This window comes from Idiotropiscis lumnitzeri, chromosome 14 (assembly GCF_059441095.1).
Source record: "Idiotropiscis lumnitzeri isolate Australia: NSW breed Sydney's pygmy pipehorse chromosome 14, RoL_Ilum_1.0, whole genome shotgun sequence".
NCBI lineage: Eukaryota > Metazoa > Chordata > Actinopteri > Syngnathiformes > Syngnathidae > Idiotropiscis > Idiotropiscis lumnitzeri.
The window spans coordinates 945,142-960,376 of record NC_142404.1 but is presented as its reverse complement, the minus strand read 5'-3'; positions in this window follow the sequence as shown (position 1 = coordinate 960,376).

The following is a 15,235-nucleotide window of genomic DNA, read 5'->3' as shown; positions in this document are numbered from 1 at the left end:
CCGCCATGAAAGGATCCAAAACGGCAACATGTAAATGGCCTCTTTGGCATGAGTTTTACTGAAATTGTGAAAGATTTAAAATTAATTAATTTCCGTTTACGTCTGCTGATCATGGCTTCCAAACAAAGAAGAACAGTAAAGACCGTGTAAGAAAGAGTGAAATGCATCTGGTTAAGCAAAGTGGAATACTGGCTCAGTACGATTCTGGCAGTTTACCTTCTCAGAGGAAATTGCTTGTGGCTTGACGGACGAAGTACAGCGGCGTAAATGAACGTGTCCTGGAATGCTTGAACTATTGTCGTGCTAAAAACCTCCCGCTAACTGGACCGCTAATTAGAGAGAAGGCTAGCTCAATTGCACTATCTATGGTCAAAGCGTCACACGCTACTCACACCTCTCATCAAACACAGAGGGACTCAGCTCTTTGTTCCACTCTTCATGTAGCAGTATTTTGGATTCTGTGGCTCCAAAGGTCACCAAAAGTAAGACCAGAGCCATGGTTTAATGAAAGAACTCGTGCAGCTAAACAAGAATGCCGCAAAGCTGAACGCAGGTGGAAAAAAGACAGGCTGCAGGTATCGTATCAAATCCTAAAAGACTGCTGGCACTGTTACTAAAGCAAAGTGAAAGAGTGCTAGAGGAAATAATTCAGGCAAATTGTCATAATCCGCGAACTCCATTTAAAATGATCGATTCTTCACTTAAACCCCGTTAGCCAAATTGCGCATCCCCTGAAATGTGTAATAGATTTTTTCAGTTTTTTATGGGCAAGGTTGCTACGGATCGTTCTTGTTTCGAACAATACATTTGACCCCTCTGTACAAGTTCCTTGTTCCGCAGTGTTAGATTCCTTTGAGGCGATCGCCTTGTCATTTTTGGAGGATATGGTTTGCCATATTAAGCTATCCTGCTCACAATATGACGCTGTCCCTCCTCAGTTCTTTAAAGAAGTCCTCCCATGTATTGGCGAATAGGTTTTGGCCATTATCAACAGCAGTCTTTTGTGGTGTAGTCACTCAACATTTTAAACATGCTGTGGTGCAACCTGCTTAAGAAACCTGGCCTTGACCAAGATGTGCTGTCAAATTTTAGACCCTTTTCGAAATTGCCTTTGATTTCTAAAATTTTGGAAAAGGTGGTGCATATGCAGTTATGATCCTTCTTGAATGAACACAACATCATGTGAGGTTTTCCAGTCAGATTTCAAGAAAATGCATAGCACAAGAGTCAGCCCTGTTAAGAGTGTTAAATGTTATTCTCCTGGCAAACGACACTGGAGACTATGTATGTCTTGTTTTGTTAGATCTAACAGCAGTGTTTGACACGGTGGACCACATTATTCTTCTGGCTCGTTTACAGCACCAGGAAATCAAAATCTGGATGTCACTTAACTTCCTGAATTTCAATGAAAAGATGACAGAGGTTATGGTGTTCGGTCCCGGTGACCCTTCTACTCTCAACCCTGTTGACCTTGGGCCTCTGACATCTTATCTAAAGCCAACAGTCTCAGACTTGAGTTTTAAACTGGACAGTGATTTTAAATTAGATCAGCAAATCAAGTGCTGTTGTTCTATCCAGTTTCTTTCATCTTATAAAGCAGGCTAAATTGAAGCCCTCTCTTTCCCAACAACATTTAGAAACAGTAAGCCATGCATTTGATACATCTAGGCTAGATTACTGTAATGCACTTTACTTTGGAGTCAGCCAGTCCTCGCTCAAGCGGCTCCAACTGGTCCAAAATGCTGCCGCTTGCCTTTTAACTGGCGCTCGGAAGACATAACACATAAACCCAATCTTAGCCTCTCTTCACTGGCTCCCGGTGCACTTTACAGTTCGCTTTAAGATACTTCTGTTCGTCTTCAAAGCTTTAAATGGCCTAGCCCCTACGCACCTGCCCGCTGCCTCAGGTCTGTGGACCAAATGCAAATGGAGGTGCCAAGGACTAAGCGCAGCCTTTTCTGTTGCCGGTCCTTCCCTAGAATGAGCCCCCATCAAATGTTAGGCAAGCCCCCTCTCTGTCCATTTTTAAAGCCAGTTTGAAGACACATTTTTATTCTTTAGCTTTCGACTTAACATGAGACTGTCACTGTATGAGACTGTTCTGCTGTATCTGTTTTAATTAGAGGTGTCAGAAAAACGCGTAATTAATGGGATTAATCCAACCCCCTTTTAACGCAGTCAATTTTTTTAACGAGCGATTAAGACTCATCTTGGCCTAATAAACAATGGAATCGTATGACATAGCGCTGACGCTTGCGAAACCGGAAAAAAACATCAAGCACGGGAAATTTAGGACACGCCTGCATGGGCTTGCTTTGAGGAGTTTTCGCCGGTTTATAGAACTAAAAGCATCATGGCGAATGGTAAAAATGACGCAAATTCAATTCTGAACGGCAAGTTACCTAATGGTGTCATTGATAAGAGCAAAGTCATTTGTGCGTATTGCCATCGTGAACTGAACTACCATCGCAGCACGTCCAGTTTAAAATACCATTTGATGGCCAAGCACACCGCTGATGCCAATTCTCTAGCCCCTTGTCAAACCCAGGCATCCATGGATAATTTGCAACAGAAACCAATGGATGGATCAACTAAAAAGAGACTCGCCGAAGCCATAGCTAAGTGGGTGGCCACTGCGTGTTAGCATCATGGAGGACAAAGTGGCTGAAATATTTTTCATTGCGTCCAACGACTGCACTTACGATTTGTCCCCGAGACACACAATTGCAACCCGCATTCAAAACTTGCAGGAAGCGGAGAAGGCGGAAGCAGTTGCTCTCACCGGTGCTTACTGGACTTCTCTCAGAGACCACAACCACCTCGATGTGTAGCCCATTATTTTGACCCATTTCATTTGCACTTTGTCTGCATTTTATAGTTCTTATATTACTCCAATTTGATCCCTTAGAGAGGCTGTTTAGATGCTCTTTTGTGTGACTCTGTTTGTGTGAGTCGAATCCAATGCTTTGTTTTTTCAACTAAAAAAAGTATTTGAAAACAAAAAAATAAATTCTCACATATTAAAAGTATTAAAAAATATTGAGACAAAAAATGGGAGGGATTTTTTTTTTTACAATGAATAAAGGGATTTTTTTGTGCCATTAACTACAAGTTAACTATGAAAAATGCGATTAATTATGATTAAATATTTTAATCGCTTGACAGCACTAGTTTTAATTTGTTTCTATTCTTATTTTTTTATTTCTAATTTCTAATTACCTGCTAATTTATATGACGGCATATGGAAAGTGCTTTGTTATAGCTCCAGATGTTGTGAAATACAATATAATATGAATCAAATTGTATTCTATTGTATTATAACAGTCCGTAAACTTTTTTTTTTGTCATTTTACTATATTTAATACTTCACTATCATTTACAACACTAATGAACATAGTGGCGGAGTTCTTTTTAATGTATCTATTTAAAAGGTGTTCCTTGGTTCAGGAATTTCTTTTGCTCGGTTGCTTCTAATATTGACAAGATTTTTGTTAAATTCATTAGCTATTTATGAAGTTTTTTCGATAACTGTATTTGTGGCTTGTATAAAATATTTTGGAAAGTCTTTTTTGGGAGCAATTTTTAATTACATTTCTTGTGTGTTGTTTTATTTTTGCTCTAATAATGTATGATAATGATATCTCTGACTTGATCTTAGATTTACTCATTTATTTTTATAGGTCTTGTACTTAATATTGGCATCTTTTGTTTTCAATTGAATAAATGTTTTATATAAAATGTTTTTCTTTTTGCATGCATTCTCTACACTTTATTACCGTATTTTCACGAGTATAAGGTGCACCAAAAGGCTTAAATTTTCTACAAAATTGACGGGGTGCCTTATAATGAGGAGCGCCTTACTTGTGGACCAAGTTCCAAAAATTTGTAAAAATGTGACTTTTATGAGTGCTCTGCTGGACTGACTGGGAGTACTTCCTGCCAACACGCTGCTTATATCGAAGAAAGGCGGACGTTCCTGATGACAGCATGCGGACTAAAGGGTGAAAGGTGGGCGTCAAAAAAGACCATTCATTAAAAATGAATGCGGGAGACAACAATTAGTGTAAAAACCGATCTCACTTCCTCATTTGTCAGTTGAGACACACAACACCCGCACAACTTCTCCTATACTTTATAATACTTTTTATTTGTTTATAATAAAAAAAAATTGCTACTTTTTAGCCTCTTAATGGCCAAATCAATTTCCTCTTTTGTTATCGCAGCAAGACGTTTATCATTATGTTCATCCGTCAAAGTTGGTAAATCTAACTGTGTTAAGAAAGATTCATGACGTTCATCATTGTCTGTGCAATTCTGAGAGTACAGGTTACTGTAATAGCTTTGGAAATATGTTTAATTTTCTCTTGGTTCATCTCCAATTTGTCATTCAAGGGATTTATAATTTTGAGTATTGTTCTCTCCACTTGATGTTTCCTTAGTTTATAGGACACAATTTCAAAGATCTTCCACCTACCTCATAGTATTGTTGTTTTATAAAAATACTTTTTTTCTGTACATCTAAAATGTTAATATCGTCTATTTCTTGTTTAGATTTTTGCATTTCAGATTTTACTTCACTTTTCAAATTCCTAAAATGTTCTTGTCGAAGTTTTAACATTTTTTCTTCAAGACATGCAAGTTTGTGGTGATTATTTTTCTTAGGTGAGCTGATAAACTTATAATTTTACCCCTCATGACTGCTTTAAGAGTATCCCACTGGATTCAAGGGGAAACCTCATTGTCATTAAACATAAGGAGTTCTTTAATGGCATCCATTAGTTTACATTTGTAGTCAGGGTTATTCAAAATGTTATTAATTCTCCAAAGAGTACATGTTTTCTTACTTGCAAGGCAGACATTAATAGTGACAGGATTATGGTCCCAAATTGTACAAATTCCAATATCACAACTCTCTACCAACTCAAGGTAGTTTTTAAACATAAAAATATAGTCTAATCGGGAGTAGACATTAGGTAGATGAAGTAGTGGGTATATTCCCTTTTCATTGGGTTGTGCTCTCTCCATACATCTACCACCCCTATCTCCTCCATAACTTGCAAAATCTTTTTCCTGATCTTTTTACGGCCACCTTTGCTATTTGAAAAGTCAATTGTGTCATTGAATATTATGTCAAACTCACCACCACATATTAAGGTTCCTTGACTATTTGTTATTAACTCCAACATATGACCAGTCACTGCCGCGGGGGGAGCATACACGCTAAGTAGAGTTACGAGATTACCTGAAATCTTTCCAATTGTAATAACATCCATCTCTCCATCTTCTGGACCGCTTCTCTTCACTAGGGTCGCGGGGGGTGCTGGAGCCTATCCCAGCTATCTTCGAGCAGTAGGCGGGGGACACCCTGAACTGGTTGCCAGCCAATCGCAGGGCACACATAGACGACGCAGGCATGGGGAGAACATGTAAACTCCACACAGGATGGCCGGAGCCGGGATTGAACCCACGACCGATGCTGTCTCTCACTATGAGGCCATCGTGCTAACCAGTCGTCCACCGTGCCGCCCTGTAATAACATATCTGCCTTTTTTATCATTAATTTTCGGAAGATGGTGCCAAGGGGAAGTTGTCAGATAAATAATAGGGGGCCCCGGGCTGAGCCTTGGGGTGAAGGAGCAGGGAGGGAGTGATATGCATGGTTTGCAGAAGAAATAGAGCTGGGTGTCATCCGCGAAGTAATGAAAAGAGATATTGAATTTTCGGAAGATGGTGCCAAGAGGAAGGAGTTAGATAATAAATCATAGGGGGCCCAGGACTGAGCCTTGGGGCACACCTGAGGTGTCTGGGGGGGGACTTGGATGAGAAGGATTTTAGCTGATCTTTAAAGTTTGAATGGAACCAGTTGAGGGCGCTGTGGGTGATGTCGATGGAAGAAAGTCTATTGAGGAGGATGACAATGGAGAGTGAACCGGAGTCAGCTGCAATGAGGAGATCAGAGGTGACTTTGAGTAGTACAGTTAATTCAGTGCTGTGGAGGGCACGGAAACCGGACCGAAAGGGCTCATAAAGGTAATTGCATGTTAGATGAAGGTGGAGTTGAGTGGCGACTACTTTTTCTAGGACTTTTGAAATAAACGGTAGGTTGGAAATAGGGCGGTTATTGTAGTTGTTGGGGTGTTTTTTTTTTTTTTTTCAGAATGGTGGTGACAGCTGCATCTTGAACAATGATGGTACAATGATGGTGAGAGAAGAATGGATAATGGCAGAGATGAAAGGAAGTAGTGAGGGACAGCAGAATTTGTCTTGGGCTGTAGGGAGGGGATTGAACAGGCAGGTGGAGGGCATGGATATGTGGATAAGTTTAGCAAAATCAGGAATTGGGGCATGCAAATGTAGAAAGAGACTGGCAGGAAGATAGGGGTTCAGGTGTGGGAGGAAAAAGTGCATCTGTGTGGGGGTGTTGGTGGATATTCATTTTTTTTAATGAAAAATAGATTTATGGAGTTGCAGGTGTCACTTGAGTACATTTGTAGTGGTAGGGAGTTGGGAGGTTGGAAGTTATTGTTAAGAAAAGATCTTTAGTGTTGCTGGCAAATGATGAAATGAGACCAGAGAAGTAGGTTGTTTTGGTTCTAGCAATGTTTTTTTTTGTATAGAGTGCAGTGTTCCATGTGCATTTGTTTGTGGATAAAGAGACCAGTTTTCCAAAAAAGTCGTTCCAGTTGTTGACATTTTGATTTCATGGCTCTGAGCTGCTATGTAAACCAGAAGGCAGTTGAAGAGAAGGAGACAGTGCGTGGCTAGGGAATTGAGGATGCTGATGAGTTCATTGTTATACTGGACTGCAAGCGTACCGGGCTTGAAGGAATTTTCAGGGATGATGATTTTATCAATGTTGGAGCAGATTATTTATGTGCTTTATATTACGGAATGTGAGATTGTGTGGGAACTTGGGAAATGTTTCTAAGCGTTCAAAGAGGACTGCCTCAATTACCTCAGGTGAATCATAGTTTTTGTCTGAGCATTGCCAAAAGCGCTCAAGGCCATCTTCTGGATTGTTCACATGAACTGCGTGACTCACTGTTGAGCCACTTGGTGACTATGTCAAGCTCTTCGCTGGCTTTAAGGCCAAGGCCTGCAATGGCATTTTGGAACAGCGACTTCAAGGACCAAAAGGATTCTGGCCTATTGTCAAATATTGTCAAAAAAAATTTCTGTTGTAAGTACGTCACGACGCACTAAGAAGACTGCTAGGTCTGACATATCATCAGTAAAGAGACAGCACCCCCTGAACCAACTGAAATCGCTAACTCTGCACACAGTCATACGCCACAACCGGTAATCACGAGACCTGGACGTGTCAGCAAGCCTGTCATGACACTTAATCTGTAGGTACATGTGTCCTGTTTAAACCTAGAGGTGGAATGAAACACCAGACAATGGCCTTTGGGGGGAAAAAAAAACGGGAAAAAAATGGAAGCTTGTTGTGATACGAATGTTGAGGTTTGAGTGTTGGAACAATTTGTCTTGTTAAGAATATGATTGGGTATCTAAAATGCTGAGATATATAGTTGAATGATATTTGTTGGTTAGTATATTGTGTATAAATTGTATTAAAAAGGAAAAAAAGATCAGATATAAGTTTGAAAGATTGCTGTTCAGAGTAGCAAATGGATATTTGTGACAACCGCTGTTCCCGATTATTTCAGGATGAATTGTTAATGACTGGGAAAAGGGGAGTGTCACATGTGCTATAAATGAAAATGCTTTGCAGCTGTGTGGGGACACCCCCCTTCAGCATTACGGCAGTTGGATTCATGCGCCAAACTCCTGTCAATACCACTTGTGACACTCAATTAAGAGACTGAAAGAATAACCTTGACTCGGATCATTCTACACAAGTAATAAATACAACGGCAACAAAGCACAGTCTCAATCGGCACTTGCGTAAATTGCAAAGGATCGCCAGATTTTGAGACGGCAATCGAGGGTGCGCACCGCGCACAACACCATAAAGTAACACAAATAAATAGGTCTTTTACCAGGCTGTACACGAGGTCAAATGTTGAGCGCGAGTCCAGAGAGCAAGTGGCATTCGCCTGTCAAATAAAGAGCTGTCCAGTGAGCCACGCACCAGATGAAGCCTCCGTCCATAACCCGACATTTAAAGGGACCGTTTGGTCAAATACCGTATTTTCGCGACCATAAGACGCACTTTAAAGTCCCAAATTTCCCCCAAAACCATAGAGGCACCTTGTCATGCGACGCGCCTATTACATGGACTGAGCAACTCTCTCGACCATTGAACCGGATCACTTTGGAGCATTGCAGAGTGCATGTTAGCACACTCTGCTGGCCAAAGTCTGAAACATCTATGCTTCGAATCGACTTGACAAATACATTATGTGAACAAGTTTTTGGGTGAGGGTGCAAGAGAAAGCTGGACAAAGGGGCAGCTGTCCACAATGTCGTATTCTGTCTTATCATTCATGTTTTTTCAAGCAAGAAACATCCCAGGTTTAGCCAACAGACTGCAAAAAAACCAAAAAACATACTGCCCAAAGCACACCTCTCTTTCACATCTCTCTAACCAGCCATCTGATTGGCTGAGGCTCCCATAATGCATCAGTGCCGTTTTTGTGTTATTTTTATTTCTTTTGGGGATATGAATGGCATGAGAGATGCATGATTTGTGTTAATTTTATTTCTTTGTTTCATTGTTTGCTTGTATGCTGTTCAGAGTGGTGACCAATGAAATCGCTCCCCTGACGTTGTCAGTAAGCTGTGTTGCCATGACATCCCTCATTGGTTAAAGGGGCCGCTACTGTCAGCCGTCCCTTATTTGAATGCGTGCTGGCTTGCGCAAGCTAGCATGCATGCGTGAGCTAGCATGCGCAAGCTAGCATGTAGCTCGCATGCGCAAGCTAGCATGTAGCTTGCGAGCTAGCATGCGCAGGCTTGCATGCGCGAGCTAGCATGCGCAAGCTTGCATGCGCGAGTTAGCATGCGCAAGCTAGCATGTAGCTCGCGAGCTAGCATGCGCGAGCTTGCATGCACGAGCTAGCATGCGCAAGCTAGCATGTACCTCGCGAGCGAGCATGCGCCCAGTCTAAGTATCAAATACATAAATAGCACCCTCAACTGGTGCTGCGCCCTTTGATGCAGCACGTCTTTTGGCCATAAAAATACGGTAAGCCCAAACGCAACAAACACGCTTAACCAATAGGGGTGCAACGATACGTGTATCTGTATTGAATCGTTCGATACAGTGGTCACGGTTCGGTGCGCACTGGATCGAACAATACGCAAAATGTTATGATGATGAGGAGCAGCGCTGTCTACTCCGCCTTTTTATATGCTGCATTGGCGAGCTCAGAGCAGACCCATTCAATTCACGTTACTACCCCTCCCACATTAATTGTCCCAAGATGCATGGGAAGCTCGCTAGCGGTTGCAACATGGTTACAAGCATACCTGAAGTGGAAGAAGCTCCACCAAACATCACGTCTAGTGTTTGGAAGTAATTTAGTCTTCAAGTAGGCAGCATACGGAAAGCGTGTCGTGGACTTCAACTTCAACAGTAGGTCGGATGTGTCACACAACGCTTAAAGTACGTCGGTAGAAGTACAACAAACATGGTAACATTTTTACGCCGACATCACTTCGATGTGAAAATGAGTGGAACGTCATAAGGTTCCTGCGCGGACCGATTTCACCTATACTGCAATTCCTCATTTGTACAAGACGAGAGTCAAACTGGCAACGGCTTTGTCAGCAGCCCCCGCTGCGCGAGCTGACTGTTACGACACTTTACGTCACTGCCGAGTGGGACATCAAATGTAAACGTTATTCAGACACGACTGCTCGAAAGTCACACGACTGATGATTTAACCAGAAATCTGAAAGAATGTTTTTGAGTTGTACAATGCACGCCAATACATCTTTATTTGGATACAAAGTACAGTGAGTTAAAAAAATAATTTAAGGGATAAAGTGTTTATTTTCTGCCTATACTAAAAATACAGTCAAGCACCCACGATGATACACATCTGTATTTGGATGAGTTTTGTGTTACAATGATTCAAATTTTAAAAATGATGTTTCAAATTATACAATATCAAGGAAGATAATTGTTTTTTTATGTATAGTTGACTGATAAATATGAATTGCAGAAAAATATTTTTAGTTTTATATGTAAAATAAACTTTAAAGGTCCTGTTTTTGTTTAAGAAGTTGCTGATGCTGAAAATAACTTTTATTTGTTAAGGAGCTGTTTATTTGTCAAATATGCTGTGTTGAGAATGCACCACAGAAGATGGGTCATTTCTCAGATAATTTATTTTGTATTAGTACAATATTCTTGTATTTTTCACGGTGCTTTTTTTTTTTTATATGTTGCGAAGTATGCACAGCAGAAAACGAATCAGGTGTTGCTAAAATAGATTTAATTAAATGGAAAAATGTGTGCTTTTGAGTTTAAACAAATGTAAGTCGCTTCAATAAATATAAATATAAATTTAAAAAAAAAAGGGTAGCGAAAAAATATCGAACCGTGAAACTAACGTATTGAACTGAACTGAACTGTGAATTTTGTGTATCGTTGCACCCCTAATAACCAACTCCAATCTTCATCACTCAGGACGATACTAGCTTCGCTCTCCTATTTTACTTTAACACTTAGTGAGACTCCTTTCATCTGTTGCAGGCTCCAATAAAGTTTTGAGATATATTTTTGAGTAGGGCCCCAGGCATAAGCATCAGTAAAGATTTTTAAACAAACTTATTCCATCGTTCCTGTATGGCTTTCTTCCTAAATTGGTTTACATAGTGTCTGGTTTGTAGGTACCTATAAAAATCCTCCTTCTCCAATCCATTTTGTCTCTTTGAACTCTGAAAACTATCCATGGCCCCTTGCTTCAAAAAATTACAACATGCTGTCAAATCTTTAGCTACCCATCCCTTGAACCTTGCACAAAGTCCATGTCAAACGCACTCCACCTTAAAACTTTAATTACTTCTGTCAAGTGATTTTGAGCTGATAACCTGTTCCACAAATTCAGTGGCAAAGGGGTTTCCCAGATCTAATATTCTAGTCATCAGTCTCTTATCCCCCAGCGCTGCCTGAATCGGGAGCTCCTGGACCTATATTTCGGGTTACACCAACATATTAACATATTTTCCAACTGAGCAGCATTAAAATAATCCTTCAAACATGGGAGTGCGACCCCGCCCCTATTTGTTGCTAATTGCAAATTCTTGAATTTGATTCTTGGTCTGCCCCCGTCCCAAATAAATCTCGACATGATCTTATCCCACTCTTGGAACTGTTGATCTGATATATGAACAGAGAAACATTGAGAAAGATATTACAGCCTTGGAAGAACAAACATTTTGATCAATTGAATCCGTGAGCCAATATTCAGATGAGGCAACAACTCCCATCTCCTTATATCATCTTTAATCCTGTCGATCAGCGGGACAAAATTGAGGACGAATAATTTTGATAATTTCCTAGGTAAATTGACTCCAAAATAGCTGATGAAATTGTCTTCCCATTTCGAATTATACCTCGATCTAACATTTATTGAGGGGCTATCATTGAAAGTAAGAATTTGTGTTTGCAATATTCATTTTGTACCCTGAATAAGTACCATATTGGTCCAAAGTTGAAAATAGCTGTCCCAAAGAACATTATGGGCTGGATAGTGGTAACAATATATCATCAGCAAACAAAGAAATCTTTTGTTCTCCTCCCTCCAAATGTATTCCTTTAATTTCTCTATTCTGTATAATCCACTGACTCAGTGGCTCCAAAAAATAAAAATAGTGAATAAGAGGGGACCAATTGGGCAACCCTGCCTCGTTCCAGGTTCCAATATAAAGGTGTCTGAAACCCCTCTATTTAGCTTGCCCTTGCATCCTTGCCCTCAGGTTATCATAAAGGGCCTGTATCGTTTTGATAAACAATTAATGAAAACCAAATTTTCCTAGTACTCTGAATGAAAAGGACTAATTTACCCAATCAAAAGCTTTTTCTGCATCCAACCCCACCAATACTGCCAGAATCCCGCTATTGTTGATGTGACTTATCATGTGTAAAGTTTGTCTGATGTTGTCTTTTGTTTGACTCTGACCCATAAAAAACATTTTGATCCAGACTTGCAATTTCTGGCAATAGTTAATCTATTCTCTTAGCCAGTATATGTGTGAAAAATTTGTAATCCTGATTCAATACAATAATTGGTCTATATTATCTGCATTGCGATATATCCTTCCCTTCTTTTGGGATAAGGGAAATCGATGAGGGAGGTACCACGTTCTTCATTATGGCCCAATTGAATGATGACTGTAAGATAGGGATCAATAAATCCCCCTCTCTCTCTCTATACCACTCCAAAGGGAATCCGTCTGGCCCTGGACTTATACCTGTCTTCAAATGTGAGATGGCTGCTTGAATTTCTTCTTCCCTAATCTCTTCAACAAGGCGGTTGCTCAGTTCAGTACTTAGGGAGGAGGAATATCAACCAAGAATTCTTCATTTTTTTTTAACATCTGTCTGGGGTTGTGAATATCCATCCGTCCATTATCTGTACCGCTTCTCCTCACTAGGGTCCCTGGGAGTGCTGGAGCCTATCCCAGCTGTCATCGAGCAGTAGGCGGGGTACACCCTGAACTGGTTGGTTGTGAATATAGTTTGTGAAAATATATCTCAAAACATTTCTGTATTCCCTCTAGATCAGTGGTGGGCAAACTCCGGCCCGGGGGCCACATGTGGCCCGTCAAACGTTTTAATCCGGCCCGCCGAATTTGAAAAAAATTAAATGACCTAATCTTGTTAATGTTGTATTTTCAAAATACTGTGGTTTTTCAAAGACATATCTATATATAAAGTTGAAATGCTTTTGTTCACTTTCATTAAAATGTATTTTTTTCTCAGATGAGGTGAGGTTACCAAAACACTCCATCCATCTGCTCCGGGTCCGGCCCCTCTGTCAAATTTTAGAACTCATTGTGGCCCGCCAATCATAAAGTTTGCCCACACCTGCTCTGGATTATGGTGCATTACGTTAGTGATTGGGTGTCTGATTTTGAGGAAAGAATTCTCCCGTGCTGTTTCTTGAACCTGAATGACAGCATTTAACTCGCCTTTCCTCCCCCTTCATAGTACATCTGTTTTGTAAATATCAACTTATTTTATTTCTCTTTCATATATTGCATTTTATTTTATTTTTTTCATCTTGAGAGTTTCTTTAATCCTCTCCTCATTAGTGTCCTTGTGCCTTACTTCTAGATTTGCAGTTCTGCCTGTAGTAGGTCCAGTTCTTTTTGTTTTTGTTTCTTCCAGAAAGCGCAGGATCCAATAATTTTGCCTCTGAGCACTGCTTTACATGTATCCCACAGTATTGGGGGTGCAACCTCACCATTATCATTCAATTCCAGAAACTCAGAAATGTCCTTTTTAATTTGTTCTTTCATCAGGTTCAATATTTTTTTTCAATATTTTTTTTGCTTTTTCACACATTATACACATGACAATAACAGAAAACAAAACAGAAAAAAAAAATAATAATAATAATAATAAATAAATAAAATAAAACAGGCAGCTTCACATTATGTTATAGAACAGTAGGTGGTTGAGCGCCCCACTGGCCCACAAAGTTCTGCAAAGGTTTCCACATTTCCTCAAACTCCTCTGCTCTCCCTCTAATGACATACGTCAGTTTTTCCATTGCCACATTATTTGTCAGTTCTTTTATCCAGTGATCCAGTGAAGGTGCGTCCATTTTTTTCCAGTATAATGCAATAAGCCTTCTGGCCTGTAGTAATCCAAAGTCAATCAAAGTAGTAGTTTTTGTGCAAGCGACAAAGTCTTTGGGGTAGATGCCCAGCACAAAAAGTTTCACAACATGGGGTATGTTAATTCCAACTATAGTTGACAAAATCTGTCCTACTCCTCTTCAATACTTTTGCAATTTCGGACATTCCCAAACGCAATGAAAGAGGGAGCCCCGTCCTTCTACACATTTAATACAGGTGTCTGGTATATCAGGAGACCAGGTGTTCAGTTTTACAGGTGTAATGTATGTTCTCCTCAGCCATTTATACTGTAATAGTCTCATTCTTGTATTAACAGTTTGTTTCTGGGCTTTAAGCCATGCCCTGTGCCATTCTTCCTCTGTTACAGCATCCTCAAAGTCAGAATTCCATGCCTGTAAATCTATCAATAGAGGATTCATCATCATGGGTTACCAAAAGGTTGTAGTACACAGAAATTAAACCTTTATCCTTACTGTGTGAAAGTGTCAGACGTTCCAAATTTGAAAGGGGAGGTTCCATGTTATTCATTTTGTATTTTGCAAATATGAAATGTTTGAGTTGCGGATATTTAAAGAAATGTTTTTTATGAATTCGAATTTTTGAATTTATGTACAAGTTCTTCAAATGTAAGCAATATACCGTTATTATATAAATCACCCACACTTCCAATACCCTTTTCTGCCCACATCTTAAAACCCCCATCTACCCTTCCAGGCAGAAAATTTAAGTTACCCCTCAAAGGGGTAAAGTATGAAATTAGAGGGGTGTCCTTAATATGGTGATGTGCTTTATACCAGACATCTATAGAGTTTTAACGGGTTTTTAGTCTCCTTTTTTAGGGTTTTAAGGTTTGCTGAATATAGATAGAGCTTTAGGGGAAGTGACACTGAGGCTTGTTCGATAGACAGCCATGATGGATTCATCTCATTGGTAAAATAAAACACCATAGATCGCAATTGAGCAGCCCAATAATACCATTTTAAATTCGGAAACCGTTGTCCTCCTCGTTCATATGGGAGGTAGAGTAGTCGCAATCTCAACCGTGGTTTTTTACCACTCCAAATAAATGTGCTAAAGGTATTGTTAACCTTATTAAAGAATGCATTTGACAGTTGCAGTGGAATTGACTGAAATAAATATAAAAACTTTGGTAGTATATTCATTTTTATCAAATTAATCCGTCCAATTATTGATATAGGTAAAGTCATCCAACGATACAGCGTTTCCTTCATCTCTGCAATCAAAGGGTCATAGTTGGAAAGGACCACTGTTTTAATTGAAGGTGTTATTTGCACTCAGAGTAGGGCTGGGCGATATTGACCTAAAATCTATATCGCGGTAAATGGGGCAATTTGACCTCAATAACGATAAATGCACAATAAATTCCCCCTGAGGACCAAAATCAAAATAAATGCAGGAAATGCATATTAACTGTTTTTTATTGACCAACTGGTAC